This window comes from Camelus ferus, chromosome 13, assembly GCF_009834535.1.
Source record: "Camelus ferus isolate YT-003-E chromosome 13, BCGSAC_Cfer_1.0, whole genome shotgun sequence".
NCBI lineage: Eukaryota > Metazoa > Chordata > Mammalia > Artiodactyla > Camelidae > Camelus > Camelus ferus.
The window spans coordinates 15959723-15977696 of NC_045708.1; the positions used below are offsets into that span (position 1 = coordinate 15959723).

Consider the following 17974-nt stretch of genomic DNA (forward strand, 5'->3'; position numbering starts at 1 on the left):
TGACAGTTGAGCAAGCAGAGTTGTGACTCTTTTAGGAAAGCCAGAAACAGACAGGATTGGCCTCCAATAATCCCATCTCTGAGTTTCAGCGTTTCTTCACCTCACTAAAGAAGCCTTCCTTACCCAGTAGAGACCCAAAAATATAAACAAGATTGGAATTGGAGAGAAAGAACTTAAGAACTTTCAAGCACTTTGGAAGTGCCTATTATTAATAAACAATTGATAAGACTAGCTTGCAATTAGCATATCTATTTAAACACAGGCTCTCAAGGACACCACCTGGCTCTGCTGTTTCCTTTCCTAACAAGTAGGTTATAATTGAGACTAGGCTTCCTTGCAATTAGCCCATGTTTGTGGGGTTTAGCAACAGAACCACATGCCTAAAATTGTTGTTTATTCACCTGTTTTAACAAAGTTGGCTGAATCAGAAGAACATGTTGGCTCCCTTCCACCCCTAGAAGTCTATGATTAGGATACCAAGGGGCCACAAGGAGTACAGCAAGTAATGGCAAAAGTAGTTAAACAGCAAGTCACAGAAACTACCCTAAGGAGAAAAGAACGAAGGTGATTTATTACCTAATTTAACCTTCAGGATAGCACTATCAAGTAAACACCATCATGTTTATTTTACAAATGAGGAAAAAAATAAAGGTTCAAAGTCATATCATGGTATGTGGTAAATGGATTCTCACCTAGGTATTTCTGCCCCCAAATCTTGCTTCCTCCTCGCCATTATACTATCCCTTTAAGGAATTAGCTCTCAGATCTTACCCCCAAGAAAGCCAGTCCTGATCCACAGGCCAATCATCAGAAACCTTCATGAGGTAGATGTTTCATTCATTCATTTATTCATTTAAATATTGACTGACAGTGCATCAAGCTCTGAGGCAAGCACGGGATAAAAGTGAGTAGAAACAGAAACAGTCTTTGAGGCATTTACTGTATAGTACAACAGAAAAACACCGAAGGATCATATTAAATTTAAAATACATGAAACACAGTTAATAGAAAGTGACCCCCTGGGGGAGATCTAGGAAGGCTCCAACTAGTAATGAGACCATTCCAAGTAGAAGAGGCAGCATGGTGAGCTTGAGAAATTAAAGCCAACCTGGGTAACGAAAGAAAGGAAAACCAGTAGACACAAGAGATGAAGTGAGGCTGCAAAGATATGGAGAGAGACATACATGCAGGCCTCTGGCGCCCAGATGATGGATTTGGGTCTTTATCCAAATAGTTTAAGTCATTTAAGTGTTAAAAAAAGGGTAAGATGTGTACATTTCAAAAAGATCACTTTGGCTTCAGCATAGACAACAGATGAAAGGAAGTAAGAATGATGCCAAGAGATCAGTAAGGAGGCTAGTTCTGTGGTCTCAGAGAGATAACAGCTAACAATACTGGGTGCTTACAGGGCACTTATTGTGTACCAGGCACTGTTCCAGGCAATTTATATAAATTTAATCCATATAACAACTCTGCTGAACAGATACTTTAATCAGCACTAAACAGATACTACCATAAGGTTAAATAATTTAACAGAATTATATGCCTCCCCACTTCACGTTCTCACTTCCCTCATGATCAGTCCCTTGCAAACAACTTTAACTCACTTGACCCCCCCATCCCTTCATATTCAACTATTAAAACTTCAATCCCCGTTAAACCAAACCAACAACCTCTCCAGGCCTACACCAAAGCAGCTAAGTTTATAAACTAAGTTGTGTCTCAACAGAAATCCAACTGCATTGGCTATTATCATTTTAAATTTATCACCACAAATTTCAAATAGGGCCTTCAATGCCGCCAGCCATCCTGATATATTTCCCCTAGGAGGTTCACACTCCTACTCTCCAAAATGACTCACATTTTTTTCTCTCTTGATAAACCTCTAGCCCCCATCAGCTAATGACTTAGTCACCGAGAAGCAGCATTCAGACCATCATTGTCCTAACTCCAAATCTAACAATACACCACCATTCTGCTTTCCCTACTGCTACAGTGAAGAATCTTCGTTGGTATATACGTTGGTATGTCCATCAGCATACAAACATGCTGGAGAATGGTGCTAGTTGAAGTGTAGTCCACAAACCAGCACTGGCTCACAAACTCTGACTGTTACAGGTACAAAAGCTGAGAGTAAGCATTTAGACACTTGTGTAGCAAGCTAACATGGCTGTGACATCCAAGCATACGATCAGTGGACTTCTCATACCAGGTCTGGACCAGTAAGGGTGTTGGTGAACTCACAGGGGAAGTCACGTGTGGAGTAAGCTACGTACAAATCATACACAGCACTACCACATGGGGGTCCCAGACAGATTAGGGAAAAATTAACTGGTCCTGCATCATGGATAGCTTGAGAAGCCCTCCTCCACAAAAGTGCTTCTCAAACTTGAATGTGTATACAAATCAGCTGGGAATCTCACTAAAATGAAGAATCTGATTCAGCAGGTCTGAGGTAGGGCCTGAGAGTCTATATTTTTAACAAGTTCCCAAATTGATCCAGAGACCATATTTGAGAAGCAAGATTCTAGAATTTCCCACCTTAAAAAACAAACAAACAGAAATAAACTCTCTCCTGATCTCACATTTCCTTCCAGCTACGCCAGCCTCAGCATCTCTGCTTCTCTTCAAAGCTAAATACCTCTGGAAAGAGTTGTCTGTACTCTTCACTTCCTCCCCTTTCTCTCAGTTCATTCCAATCCTCAACACTCCACTAAAACGGTGCATTGGGGGCAAAGGCCTCAATATCTCCAAATTCTATGACCACCTCTTTGACCAATAAGTAGCATTTAACACAACCACTCTTTCTCCATCAAAACACTTTCTTCCTTGGTTCCAGGACATCATACTTGCCTGATCTTCCTCCTACTCCACTGGGTCATCCCTATTCAGTTTTGCTGGGTCCTCCTCTGCTTGACCAGGGCCAGTCCTGGACCATTTTTCTTTGTCTGTGCCTTCCCTTCTTTGGCTGGTCTCATCCAGGTCCGTGACTTAATATCATGACTTCCAAAGTTTTTATCTCCAGCACTGAACTCCCTGAACTCTAGAAGGGTATCCAACAGGCTACCTGACATCTCTTTCCAGACATCTAACTGACATCTCAAATCCACGTATTCTCGTATTACTGATGGTCTTCACTATCTACTCTTCTCTCCCCAAACCCTTCCTCTTCAAGTCTCCTCCTGTCTCAGGTCACAGCAACACCATTCACCCGACTGTCCAGGCCAAACACCTGGGATCGTCTTGGATTCTTCTTTCTCTCACACCGCACGTGCAAATCCATCACCAAGTCCTATCAACTATACTTCCAAATGTCCTTAAATCTGTCTCTCCGCCCTCTATAACCCCTAATAAGCACCCTGGTCCAAGTCCTGGACTTTCACCCTACAAACTACAATAGCCTCTCCTTAAGCCTCCCTGCTACCAACTATTCCCATTCTCCAAATAGTGACAAATTATATTTATAAAAATTTAATCAGATCAAGACACTATCCCGATTAAAAACAACAAAACAAAACACTTCTACTGGCTTGCCCTTTCACTCAGAATAATCCAAAGTCCTCACCATAGTCTACAAGGTCCTACATGATCTGGCCCCTACCTACTTCTTTGACCTCATCTCCTATCAGGTCCCATCCTCACTTTCTATTTCCTGCACACACTGTTCCCTCTTCCCTTTGTACATCTGGCTCCTTTTGGTCACTGATGAGTCAGCTTAAAATTTACCACCTCTGTAAGAACTTGACCAGCCAATACAAAGTCGCTCTCACCCTCTAACATATCCCCCTGGCTTATGCTCACCTTAGCACTTAACCCTATCTGATACTTTGTCTATTTGTTATTAATTGTCTCTTTCTCCCCATCTCTACCCCCATATTCTGTCTAGCTCAGCACCATATTCCCGGGGCCTAGAACAGTGCCTGACTGACAATAAACTGATGAGTATACAGCACAGGAGAGTGATCTGGGCTGGAGACGTGCATTTATGAGTTATGTGCACAGAGGTGTGGCTACTGAAGCCAATGGAGTGGATGAGCTCATCCAGGGAGAGAGGAAGGCCTGGGAGAGAAGAACAAGCAATAGCTGAAGAATGGAGGATGAGCCTGCAAAAACAACAGAGAAGCACGAGGAAGAACAGGGCAGTGTTACAACACTGGAGCCAAGAGATGAGCGTTTCCGGGAAAAAAGGAGTGGTCAACAGTGTTAACTTCACTGAGAAAACTGAAGATGAAAAATATTTGTTGAATTCAGCTTCATGGAGGACATTAGTGACCTTAGTAAGGGGTGTAAGTGATGAGGGCAGAAGCCAGACTGGAACAGGCAGAGTGAGTAGAGTGAGGCAGTGAAGACAGACAGCTTTTTAGAAAGTTTGGCTGTTTGAAAGTGAAGGTGTGGATTAAAGAGAATGCAGAGTTGAAGAAGAGTTGTTTTGTCTGCTTCTGTTTAACGGGGACATTTATCCCAGCACTGCTGCACATATAAGTTGCAAGTCACTCAAATGTTTCACACCCTCACACCCAGCTTAGACTGCTACTTCCCTTGGACTGATTCCTAAATGCCCAGAGTATCATTCTAGAAGTTTTTCTTTATATGTACATCTCTTCCCCCTTACTACAATGGAAGATAAAAACACCCTTCTATATACTTTTGCTTGGTGCTGTCAGGATCAGAATACTGGGCTCTCTTACTAAAGGGCCTGAGTTTAAAAGGGTTTCTGCTGCCATTTTAATTCCAAGGCACATTGGGGGGGGGGGGTATTTCTACCCCAGCAAGAAGTTTCCTTCCACTTTATAGCCCCTAGAGAGTTTCCCTTTGTCTCTATTCCACACTCCCTTATCCGCCCTGCCTGCTGCCCTGGCAACACACCATAAAGAAAAGAGCACACACGGTCTTGGGAGCCAGAGAATCTGGATTCCCACTATAATTCAGTCACATTTCAGATTAGGTGACTAAACTTCACAATCTCAGTTTCTTCAAGTGTATATAGAGATTATAATACCTAAACTTCATGAGGCTGTTGTAGGGGCTATATGATAGTACACATTAAGTGCCTAAGCACATAAGGCCTGGTATAAAATATATCCTATAAATGTTAATTCAATTTTCTTCTCATTACCATTCTGATTAAGCCATACATCCCCTGCATAGGTTTAGTCTGTCTTCCCCTCTGACTAAGTGCACCAGGAAAAAGAAAGGAACCTTGAAGAATTAACTTGCCCAGTTCCAAAAGAAAAGTTTTTTAAAGAAAACTGAGAGAGATGGATGGGTGGGGCCAGAGGTGTAACCAAATAGCGTCTGAAAGGGCAGGGAGGATTCCCAAGTGAGAAGAAATAGTCAGGCTCCCTGCCAGGTTCTCCTGTGTCCCCCCTCCAAGTTCCTTCTTGCAGCTAAGGCTGTGTCTCTTTATCATGTTCTTTTAGTAAGTCATGCTTGCCAACAAGTCTCAAGTCAAAGTCTTCAGTATTTATTAAAAACAAAAAAAAAACAAAAAAAACCCCAGCACTCACACTCACACACATACTGGGCCATACAAAGGGCAATGGAATCCTGAGTCCTAGTCTTGTCTCTCCAACGTATTAGTTCTGTGACCCTTGCAGAATTACTATAATTCTGAGTGAAAGTTTCCTCATCTGTAAGACAGAAGTAACAATCTCTCTTGACTACAAGACAAGATTGAAAGGATCAAATGGAATAATGTACATGAATGTACTTTGCACACTATTAAACACAGTTATTGTTATATTATAGGTACACAAAGCAGTTACAGAGTCTACCTTTGGCCAGTCAGGTGTAAGTTTTACTGAGACAGCCCCAGTTCTGGAGTACTCACCCTATTCTATGACCCAAGGCTACCTATTTCCAACTCAAGTCTTCTGACCCTGGCAGCTGAAAATTTTGTACTTTTTCTAATTTCACTTGCTTCCCTTAATTGAGCAAAGTTTTCTGAATTTCTGACTCAATGGCGTCCCCAAGATGGTAAAGATCACTGGACCTGATGCTCTCTAAGGGCCCTTTCATCCTATGCTTGCAAAGCACTTTGTCCGCCTACGTGAACAGTTTCCAGTCTACTTTGCATTATAGCTTTATCTTGTATCATCTCCTAAGGAGAGAGCATAAGGTCGTCTTACTGAGATTTATATTCCGCACAGCACGTGACATGCAGCTCTGTACACAGAAAGCACTCAAAAAGTACTGGCTGAATTGACTCAATGCTGATTTCTAGTTTTTTGTACTTATCCACACCACACAATAATTACAGCCTTTCTTATCCTTTAGCAGCTCCATAGGCCTGGAACAATGTGAAACACACAGTCAGTATTTTTTAAAGGACCAGTTTAAGGATCGTTTCTTGATCAAGGTGAAAAAGTTCAGAGCCAATCGACCTATCCTATGATTGTTTAACAACTGCCTCCGGTTACTGACATATATAAACATGACATTTATCAGACTGTCACAGACGGAAACTGTTTAATAGAGTTATCACATGGAGAAAGGTAAATGGAATGCAGAGGCTGGAGACCCTTGTTCTCCCCAGTGGCATCAATAATGTGGTAAAAAGGCAAATATATCAATAGTCAGCAGACCCGGACTCTAAGTTCATCTCTAGAAGGTAGGCAGTCTTCTAAACAGCTCCGGGTGACCTCTACCTCCTAGTATCCATGTTCTATGGGAGTTCCTCCCCTTGACTGTGGGCTGGACCTAATGACTTGTTTGTAATGAAGAGAATACGGCAGGAGTTATGAGATGTCAGTTCTGAGATTAGGTATAAAAGACTATGAATTCTTTTTTTTTTTCCCTAATTCTATTTTTTGGGTGTTTTCTTTTTTGCGGTGGGGGGGGGCAATTAGGTTTCTTTATGTATTCTTAATTTTTTATTTTATTTTTTAGTGGAGGTACTGGGGATTGAACCCAGGACCCTGTTCATGGTAAGCACACTCTCTACTGCTGAGGTATAGCCTCCCCCCTGAATTCTTTCTTGCTGCCACCTCTTGCTCACTTTGATGAAGCTAGCTGCTGTGCTAGAAAGGCCCATGTGGCAAGGAACTGAAGGTAGCCTCCACCCACCAACCGGCAAGGAACTGAGGCCCTCAGTCCCACACCCTCGAGGAGCTGAATCCTGCCATTGACCACTGAGAGAACTTTGAACTTCCCCAGTCACACCTTGAGGTGACTGTAGCCCTGGCTGACATCCTGACTGCAGCCTTGTGTGAGACCCTGAACCATGGAACCCAACTAAGCCATGTCCGGATTCCCAACCCAGAGAAACTGAAATATAATAAATGTATATTATTTTATGCTACTAAATTTTGTTATGCAGCAATATATAACTAAGATACCCTGTATATTACAAAAAAAAAGCAGGGGGGATGGATGGAGAGAACCTCTGGATTAAAAGTTTTTTTTTTAATTGAAATACATTCAGTTACAATGTGCCAATTTCTGGTGTACAGCACAATGTCCCAGTTATGCATATACATACATGTATTTGTTTTCATATTCTTAAAAGATTCTTAAAAGACATATCAATCAATCACAGTGTGTGGACCTTAACTGGATCCAGATTCAAATAAACTATAAAAAACAAAACAGAATCATTACATTGATGAAACAACTGGAATTTGACTAGATATCTGATATTAAAGAATGCTTGTTAAATTTTTGACGTGATATTAAAATTATAGGTTTCTTTTTAGTTTTTTTTTCCCTTTCTTGGGGGGGATTAGGTTTGTTTGTTTGTTTGTTTGTTTGTTTGTTTGTTTTACTGGAGGCACTACGGATTGAACCGAGGATCCTGTGCATGCTAAGCACACAGTCTACCACTGAGCTTTACCCTCCCCTCCTTAGATTTCTTTTTAATTTAAAAAGTCCTTAACTTTATAGATGCATACCAAATGCTTACAGATGAAATGATATGATGTCTGGAATTTGCTTCAAATACAGGATGGGATTAAGTGGATGAGGGAGGGTACAGATGAAACACTGGCCGTAAGTATGCAATGGTTGAAACTGGGTATGGGTACACGGGAGTTCATCATGAAGCTTCCTTTTGTACAGGTTTGAAATTCTCCATAATAAAAAGCCTAAGAAAGGGAAAAGGGTTATGTAAAATCCAGGAGCCCAAGGGCCCTTCTAGTTCCAACAACCCATGATCCTACAGCACCTCAAAGCCTATGCTCTGACCTTCCCCAGGTTTCCTGAACTGGATATACCAGTTCAGTCCATGCCAGTGACCTATATTACCACTTTCCCACAAAAACTCTGTTGAGTACTTACACCTAATGAGTTACTTAAAATATTTAGACAATTTGGCCTTAGTAGGTAAAGAGAACTGAGTGATATGACGGCTAATTGCTAGAAGGTACCCGGCACAAATTAGGGGAAACCACCCTAGGGCTTTCTAGTGGAGAAAACCATTATCCGTCACACCTTTTTGTGGCCTGCCTTAGGACACACCAGCCTCTGACCAGTACAGGTATTTTTAAATTTCCTCCTTATGCTGTGTATAAACTTAATTTTTAAAATCCCTTATAGTTTTCTTTCATTACACCTCAAGTAACTCGATGGCTATGAATGACCTATTTTCTAATTTCCAATTTTTTTTAGCTAATTGAAAAAGAAAAGCTCATGGGTCTACAATTCCACAAGAAAAGAACTACAACAGGGAAGAAATTATTATCTGCTTTTTCTTGTCAGTCTGATTCCTAGGTTAGAAAATATTTGAAGTTCCTACTAAACAAGAAGATTCACAAAATAGAGTGAAATTGGAATAGACAAATGGGAACTTAGTAACTAGTTCCCACACTCTTCCTTGGGTACAAAACCACTGCTATTGCCACATTCCACTTCTACTACACAAGATGTCCCAGCTCTAATGTGCCATGATGGCTTCAATCACCCATGCAATATTTACATTCTATCCCCTACCCTTTACCCTCTCTTTAGGAACAGTCCTAAGATAATACTCTATCTAGCTGAGGGGTTTTCAACTCTGGCTAAATATTAGAAAAACCTGGGGAGCACTCAAAACTACCACTACTATCTTACAATTGACTCAATTACAATAAGTCAAAAAAAAGAGGGGAGAGCAAGGGAAGAGGGACCACGCTACATATAAAAAATCAAGAAACATAATTCAATGTACTATGTGGACTCTGGGTGGATCTTTATTCTAACAAACTAACTGCAAAGACATTTTTGAGACAATTAAGGAAATCTGATTATGACCTAGGAATTAGATATTATTAAGAATGTGTTAACGTCATCAAATTTGGTAATGGCACGGTTATGTGAGAAAATGTCCATATTTAGCAATGCATATAGAAGTGTGTAGGGGTAAAATAACATGATATCTAGGATTTGTTTTAAAATTCTCAACAAAAAGAAAAAAAGGAATGAAGCAAATGTAGCAAAATCTTGAAAAGTACTGAGTCTAGATAAACAGATATATGTAGGTTCACTGTATTAGCCTCCCCGGTTTTATGAATGTTTGAAATTTTCATAATAAAAAAAATTAATGCTGACACCTAGGTACAGTCATAAAACTGTTTATCAGCATCTACCACAGCTGAACATATGACCCAGCAATCCCATTCCTGGGCATATATCCAAGAGAAATGAGAGCCTGTCCACCCTAAGACATATACAAGACTAAGAATGTTCATGGCAGTTTTGTCACATAGCCAAAACTGTCCCAACAGTCCAGCAATAGCAGAATAAATAAGTAATTGCAGTACATCCAAACGATGAGACATTACACACTGCTACACGCTACATGGATGAATACCTAGATATGATACTGAGCAAAAAACTCCAGACCCAAAAAGAGTCCACGCTGACTGATTCTATTCATATGAAACTCAAGATAAGACAAAGCTAATCAATGGAGAGAGAAGTCAGAATAAGCAGTCACTTGAGCGCCAGGATTGATGAGGAAGAAGCACGAGGGAGCCTTCCAGAGTTTCGGAAATGTTCTGTATCTCGATCTGATGCATATCTTGATGTGAGTAGTCTTTATATGACTGTATACACATAAAAATTCACTGAGCATTTTACTGGAAAATTTATATATTTTACTGTAGATAATATCTCAATAATGAACAAATAAATAAATATGGGAGTAAAAATCAAAATCATAGGAATCAATATTTTACAAAAGCTCTGTAAGCAATTCTAATATACAGCCAATGATAAGAACCATTTTTCTACCTCAATAAGGTCAAACTTAAAGACTCCCAGGTCTTTTTACTTCCACTGCAATAGTAACTGTGAAACAAGGTAATAAGAATAGAAGCTTAAAAAGATGGTGGAGTGAGACATAGGGAGAGAGGCCCCTCTTAGAAGAGCAAGGATCCAGGGCGAGGGAGGAAAAATCGAGGTCACTGTTAATGGAGCTAAGAACAGAAGTGAAAGAGACAGTGAGGATGACAAATCGATTCTAGTTCTAGCTTATCACCGACTAGCTGTGGGTGTGGCCTTAGGCAAACTGCTTCATTTCTCCAGGCTTCACTAAGGTCTCTTACAGTTTTTTAAACTGGAGAGGAAGGTGAGAGGCATCAAGTAAGAACACGCCCTTTTGAAAGACCCTAGGTTTACCTCTAGCATAGCACTTATCATTCTGTATTGTAATTATCTACTGGTTTATCTCCTCCCACCAAACCTTGAGATCTTAAAAGGCCAGGATCATGTATTTCATCTCTGAATCCAAGCACATGCATAGAACTTGGCACTTAATAATAGTTCAGCAAATGTTCAATAATTTGAGTGCCGATCTTGTTCTTATAAGTATAGATGAAAAAGAGTGATTCATCTCCCACATATACATTCCTTTCAAATAACACTGAATAATAGCATTTCCCTTATTGAGACCAACTAAAGGAAGTCCAGTTTCTAAAATGCCCAGAATCATCAGAAAGGCTCCCTAGGGATGTCCTACCAGAAGGACTCAAAAGTCCATGCCTCCTCCTCCCTAAGTAACATACCTCCTAATAATATCTGATGCTTATACACCATTTCATAGTTCAAAGCACTTTCATTCCCACAATCTCAAATAATCTTCATGAACAAGTCTATAAAGAGGTATTATCAAATCCATTCTATATAATGAGCAAACTGAGGCTCATATTTTAAATACTTTGCTGGCCCAAGGTGAGCTGAAATCTACTAAAGGAGGGTTTCCATATGCAGCCTTTCTCCGGTGCTCAGGAGGAGGAGAAACAGGAACATCACCATCTCTGCTCGCCTGCATCAGTCCACTGGCTGCTTCTGCTTTATTGAGCTTACTACCTCTTAAATTTTCCTTGTCCCTTTGAGAATCAATTACTCAATTTTTTTTTTCCTTGGCAGGGGGAGGTAATTAGGTTTTGTTTTTTTTTTAATGCAGGTACTGGGGATTGAACCCAGGACCTCATGCATGCTAAGCACACACTCTACCACTGAGCTATACTCTCCTCCCTACATAGATTATGTTTTAAGCAAAAAATAAGCCCATCCCAAGGAGAAAAATCCCAAGACTACAAACAGCCACACTCAAAACCTTCTGGCTAACATCCTTGTGCATAAAGTTAAAGAAATAAGAGCAAAATCTGCGCCAGCAGGGAGATGTAAAACCTACTGACCAAGCAGCCCCGCCACACTCAGGCAGTTAGTCATGCACAGCTGATTTAGCTGGTACTTGTTTTTATATTTTCTTCAATAATTTGTACCATCTATTGTCGTCTCACCACTGCAAATACTTCAAAGGCAAAGGTCACACTTTCCAGTTAGGAAGGTCCATCTCCTATAAATGAGCATTCTATATATACCCAAACCAAAATTGGACCATGTTATTCTGACCTAATAATTTATATAAACTTTCTCAAAATTAAAAGTTTAAATACTTTAAGTAATTAACAAGCTGACATTCTTCAACACAATAACATATAAATTATAGAGTCTCTAAGAAACAAACAACGAAGGACACTTAGCACCTACAGTGATGCCAGGTACACATTTGAGTGGGAACTCAATAAAGGTGAACTGAGTAAGTGACAACTGACAGCTTAAAAATCCATTAAAAAATCACTTAAGGCAGAGTGAAACAACCAGGAACCAGGAGAAATGGATAGAGAATGACAAATTAATTGGAGAAACAGCAAATCAGATTCTAAGGCAATGTCACCCAAAGCCATGCTTGGGGTCCCACAAGGGAACACTGGATTTAAGCACTGCAGTACATCCACAGCAGAGATCTGCAGGCCAAGTGCACACATTAGGACAAGGACCTACCATGTGGTTCTCTGCTTCACTAGCATCTGGATCAGCCGTAGCTCCCCTTCTTCCCCTAATTACTCCCCGCTACCAATGCCCTGAGGCCCAGCCACAGGACTGCAGGAGTTAATAAACCCGGCAATACTAAAAGTTTAGGAGGAAATTAGCATGCCACCTGACACTTTCCTGGCACAGCCTAAGCCGATTAGATTACAAACACGACTGCAAGATTCCACTACACTGATGGAACTACTCTTTTTCTGCAAACTAAAAATAACCTATTTATCAAATCAGGAGCATTCCTCAAGTATTTTTGCCCTGTCAGCAACCAAAAGTTCCACTTCCTCAAATCCTTCATCTAGTGTAGTGTTTTATTGAATCCAAGCCTCCTCATGTCCCCCAGCTTTCCCCCTCTTCACCCTAATCCTGTGACTACAGCAAGAGACCTAAACCCCTTTCCTAAGTCAAGCTTTTAAAGTTTCCTTTCCACTAACAATACACGTACAAAAGCTTTGTGGCTCCTACCTTGCGCAGAGTCACAAACGGAAGATGGGCTGAGCTGCTGCAAAGAGTAATGAAAAGCAAAGAAAAAATGAAGGACAAGACTGGGCATGATCAGGAAGTTAGCTAAATGCTTTTCACTCAGGCAGGAATGGAAGGAACCCCACCCCTTAGATGAATAAAGCGTAAGGGTGAATGGTTTCTAGTACAGAGCAAGACTGTACTTTATCACCTTACAACATAGCCATCAAGCCTGCCTGATGCATACCCAAAGAGCTCTGAGTACCCCACAAGAATCATTAGTCTGTTCTAGGGTTGAAGTGACATTTTCAGAGAAAACAAACTTCCATCAAGTTAAGCCAAACAAGTCAGGCTTAAACTGCCGATTTCCTAGTCATAAAGTGCTGAGAGAGGAGCTCAAATCATCAGTAGTTCCCACTCCTCTCAGGCCCTGGGGGTAAACCAGCACTCCATTTCCAAAGGTGGAAAAAAACATGGACTTTGAACTTCCTTATGGGCCCTTGCTCTCTGCAGTAGCACCAGAATGCCACCATACTCTGCCATCCTAAAGAGACCTAACAAAGCATTTGCTATTGTAGAACAGTTACTTGGGGTACACATTAATGTACTTCCCACAGATCCAACTTTCAAGTCTTCTCTAGTTTTAACCTTTTACTATCTCTTTAAAGCAAAACAAAAAAAAGTCTTATCTATAAAACCCACACTTTCAGAAACATTCCTCCTGAAAAAAAAATCTAGCCTTCGACCACCCAAGGTACACTGTGGTAAAGTTCCAGGGCGGAATCCTCACTGTGTCAGAGCAAACTGCAAGCTGTAGCCCTTCTAGGGTTCATGAAAATAAAGAACATCAGATCTGGAAAGATCTTTGGGGGTCAATTATCCAGTCCAGATTTTCATTTTAAAGATGGTGAAAATAAGGCCCAAAGAGAGGAAATGGAAGCTTGGAGCAAAGCTGGACCTAAGACCAAGATGTCCAGACTCCCAACTCAGGCCTCTTATGCCACACCTTACCTCTGCAGAATACTGAGTTCATGGGAGTCAAGCGGCTAAGGAAAGAGAAGGAAAAGAAAGCATAAGGTACAAAGCAAAGAGGCCAGCCCTCTGTGAACTCGCCTCCTCCTCTACTGTTTCGCAGTGTGACTCAAGGCCAGTTACTGTTCCTCCATATGCCTTAATTTCAAGAGCTTGTCTCTTAAATATTACATAACTTTTACTAAAAGAAAGATATAAACTGCCACTCACCTCCTATTAGGGCCCCCCAATCACTGGACAGGCAAAGTCAAAATCAACCAAACACTAGGACAGAATGACTATTAAAATCCTCAAACAGAAATATGACATTCTTCAGGGGAAGGGAGCACATTTTAAAAAGATGATTCCATTGGATGACCCCATTGAAGGAAACCACATTACCAGAATTTTCAATTCTCTGAATGTCTGTTTCTTTAAACAGTAAAATGAAAAGTACAGACTTCGTTTCATTCTAAGGTCCTTTCAAGTTCTAAAAGGCTCAACTTCTTTTCAAGAGGTCCCTGCTAAAGGACCCAAAAGGCAAGGTACAAAATAAGCTTGACTGTAAGCCTGGAAATGGGTCCTGGTACATGGGCTTCCTAGCTACCAGTCTTCCCACAACCTGACAATGAACATCAGTGGTACCATTAAAATTAAACATGGAGAAAACAGTGCATACTTTCTTCGACACTGTGCCCACTAGAATTTTGGCTGTGATGCCTTTAAGAACCTGGTTTGACCATCAACAGATGGTTTAAGTTTCCCATTGCTGATTGTTTCCATCCCCTCCCTTGAAATCAAACTTAATGTTTACTGAATGTCTACTACTAAATATATTAAATACTTTCTCAATATCCTCATTCTGTTTATTTTCTCTTTCATTTAGCCTTGTGCATGTTAGAGATTTAAAGACCAATGAAAAAAATTAAAAACCTTAATCACAAACAAATAACTAGAATTTTCAATTAACAGAAAATAAAACAAACAAAAAACTATTGGTGTAAGCAAGCTTTGTTCTAAATCTTATGAATCTATATAGCTAATTCAGTGTTCTTCCAAAGGGTGCTCCTTCCCAGGGATGTGGCTGATGGTGAAAATGCAAAATAATGTAAGCAAAGAGTTTCCTTTTCTGCTGTCTCATCAACACATCTTAATATGGAGACTACAATATATCAGAGATTAAAGCCAAGAATTCAATCAACGCAAAAGGAAATGCAAGATCCACTGTAAATTGTGAAAAGTAGTGAATCTTAAATAAGCAGGGACTTGTGTGCCCACCCACTAAGCCTGGAATAAAGATGATTTCTATCAACAAGATAACAAACAGTAATTTTCAAACCCCAGTATGGATACAGAATTACCTGTTAAAATTGCAGATTCCCAGGCACCACCCTCGAATATTCTGATTATTTGGATCTGCTGTGATTTGCATTTATATTCTGATACAGATAGTCCAAACACTATACTTTTAAAGATACTGTGAGGAGAAAAAAAAGAGGGTTAGGTCTCAACACCTAAATGTACATTTTCTGGAGTAGTGTAACTTACAGTATGTGGTCCAAAGATAACAAGCAGGCTGATTTTCAACAGAACTGGACCCACTCTTTCCTTTCAGTAGACATTTGAGAATTAATATGGGCTGATTTCAATGACTCAACAAGGCAATTCTCCCTTCCACTTCCTAAAGCAACTTCTAAAGATAGTGCTACCTCCACTCCTTAAACCAAAGAGCCTTGCTTCTTATCTTAGGGGGTCACTGGCTTCATTCTAAGACTTCTCAGAGAAGTTGGCCATGTCATCCTAACCAAAGTGAGATCTTAGCTAAAAAACGTTACCCCTTCTCTAACTTGCTCTTGCTTCTCCTGTTACATTTCTCTTCGTGGTACTTAGCATCACCCGAGATTCATTATACTTCATATTTAATATTTATTTACACTCTCCCTCACTAGAACGTAAGCTCTATTAGAAAAGGAGCTTCCCTGCCACTACCATTGTATTCTTAGCACCAGAAGAGCACCTAGCTAAATGTTCATAAATGAATAAAGCACTATTTCAGAAAACAAAATACCATCAACAGATGACTGGATAAAAAAGATGTGATACATATATACAATGAAACAGAAAACAAAGTAAGTTCCTGGTCTTTCATCCTATTCAGTTTACCTGCCACACTCACTGTCATCAGACTTCATATCCTGGGTGGTAATTCTTCTTCCTTTTGATGGTTACATCATTCAGAAAACTGAATCCAGGTGTCAGCCCAGGTAGACTTCTTGCCATGTGACTTTCACTACCTTATGGTAATGTGAGATTTTTTTTTCCCCAACTAAACTGCAACAGAGGTTTAAAGGTCCAGCCTACAGATGTTTCCAAATGACTTATACTCCATAGGAATGATTTGGCTTCTACTATGTGAGAAGTCAAATGCAATGTTGGCAAACACCAATGTGAGAGCTCCAAGTTTCAACAAAAGCAGAACATTATGCTGGCAGCCAAAATCACCTCACTCTATTCTACGTTAGGTCAGCCAAACACTTTCTGTCAAGACTCAGCTAACTCTCACCACACACATTTGTCTATTCATTCGCTATGGGCAGTAAAATCCCATAAAACACATACTTTATATGCTTTATAAACATCACCCTAATCCTCAAAACAATCCTACATGATAGGTATTATTATTCCCATTTTATAGATTAGGAAATTGAAGCTCCAAGAAGTAAAGCAATTTGCAACTCATAAATAAGTAGTAGGCTGGGATTTGAATGCAGGTCAACTTGACTTGAAATTCTTGCTTTTTTCATTACAACACTCTCATTCTTAAGGCTCCCCACCACCACCATCTTCATCTCCCTCCTTCTGTACTAAGCCTGGCACATAAAGGACATTTGATAAATGTTTGCTGAATCCATGAGAGTTAACGGGGATATTTGAACACAAACTCAAGAATCCACCTAAGATCAAACTCTTCAGTCCAACTTTAGTTTTAAAAACAAAAGAGTTCATTCAACTCCCTTTGAATAATAAAAAGTAAAGAAAAATGTAGCTTTTTCAGTTTAAAAAAACTGGATTTATTCCAAAATGGAACCTATCAAAACATAATTCATTACTATGGAAATCTGGATATAAAGCAAGTGAAATCACAAAAGCAGTGTTGTTTAGCACGCTAAAAGGTGGACATGAAGGAAAATCTGAGTTCAAGCTTCAACTAAGTTTCAACTACAAAACAGGGATAAATGCTCCTGCCTCCCCACCTAACAAGGGTGCCCTAAAATTCAAATGTGATAATGCCTATAGAAACACTTCAAAAACTGTACAGTGTTATACAAAGATAATTATTAGTACGATTTGAACCTTGATGACAGAATAAAAGCCTGACATAAGACTCTTAACCTATAAGGCCAGCATTATTAAAAGTGCCACTATATTTAGAGCTTGGTAAGAGGTGAATGTCCTGCACTCCATCTAGCTTATCCTTAGTAAAGAAAGGATGTGGCTTACACATTACTAATTTTTTTAGGTCTAAGTTGTCTCTCTCCAACTGCACCATTAAGCCTTTTGATGACAGAGAACTAGGATATAAACATCAGTGTCTTGTTTTGTTTTGAGAAGGACCAACAATGACCTCACCACAATGTATGGGGGGAAGGAAAAGACAGGCTCCTCTATATCCAAATAATTCCTTCCTTCAGGCCAAGGCTCTTATCCATTTGGAACAACAGTTGTCAGATCTATAAAAAGGGGTGAAAGAGTCCATACGATTTTTTTCCAGCTATAAAAGCTCTAATTCTTAAGGAGAGCCAATAAACACTATCAGCATAAGCCTATATATTGGCTTAGTCCTTCACATGCTAAAGAGAAAATAAGCAAGACTCAATAATTTTAAATAAAAGACTATAGCATTGGTCTTAATGCCACAAAGTACATTTATCAATGATATTGCTGAGATTGGTAAGGAATGATAAAAAGTGGGGCTTAGGTAGAAGGGGAGAGATGGAAAGAGAGGAGGGGAGGAGGGGAAAGAGAGAGAATATGAATTAGTTAAGGCGCTATTGGGACTGTGTATGTGAAAATGGTTGTATTTTAAGTAATGAACAAGATAAGAAAATCTCATCATTAGGCTCACCATTCTCTTACTCTCAGCCCTCAGACATAAATTACCATGCTCTGTCAAGATCCAGAATATAAAAATGAC

At 39.9% G+C, this 17974-nt stretch overlaps 1 protein-coding gene across 12 annotated transcripts in view; it reads right to left on the minus strand.

The window, feature by feature from the left end:
- The window catches only part of LUZP1 (leucine zipper protein 1), a 104547-nt gene that overhangs the window by 56338 nt on the left and 30235 nt on the right, over positions 1 to 17974 (minus strand). The window contains exon 1 of one of the 12 annotated variants that reach the window (XM_014557931.2): positions 15141 to 15256. The exons of the other annotated variants lie outside the window; for them this stretch is intronic. The gene's annotated coding sequence lies outside the window, so the exon portion shown is untranslated. Of the gene's footprint in view, positions 1 to 15140; positions 15257 to 17974 lie in introns of those variants that run through there. 12 annotated transcript variants of the gene reach the window in all.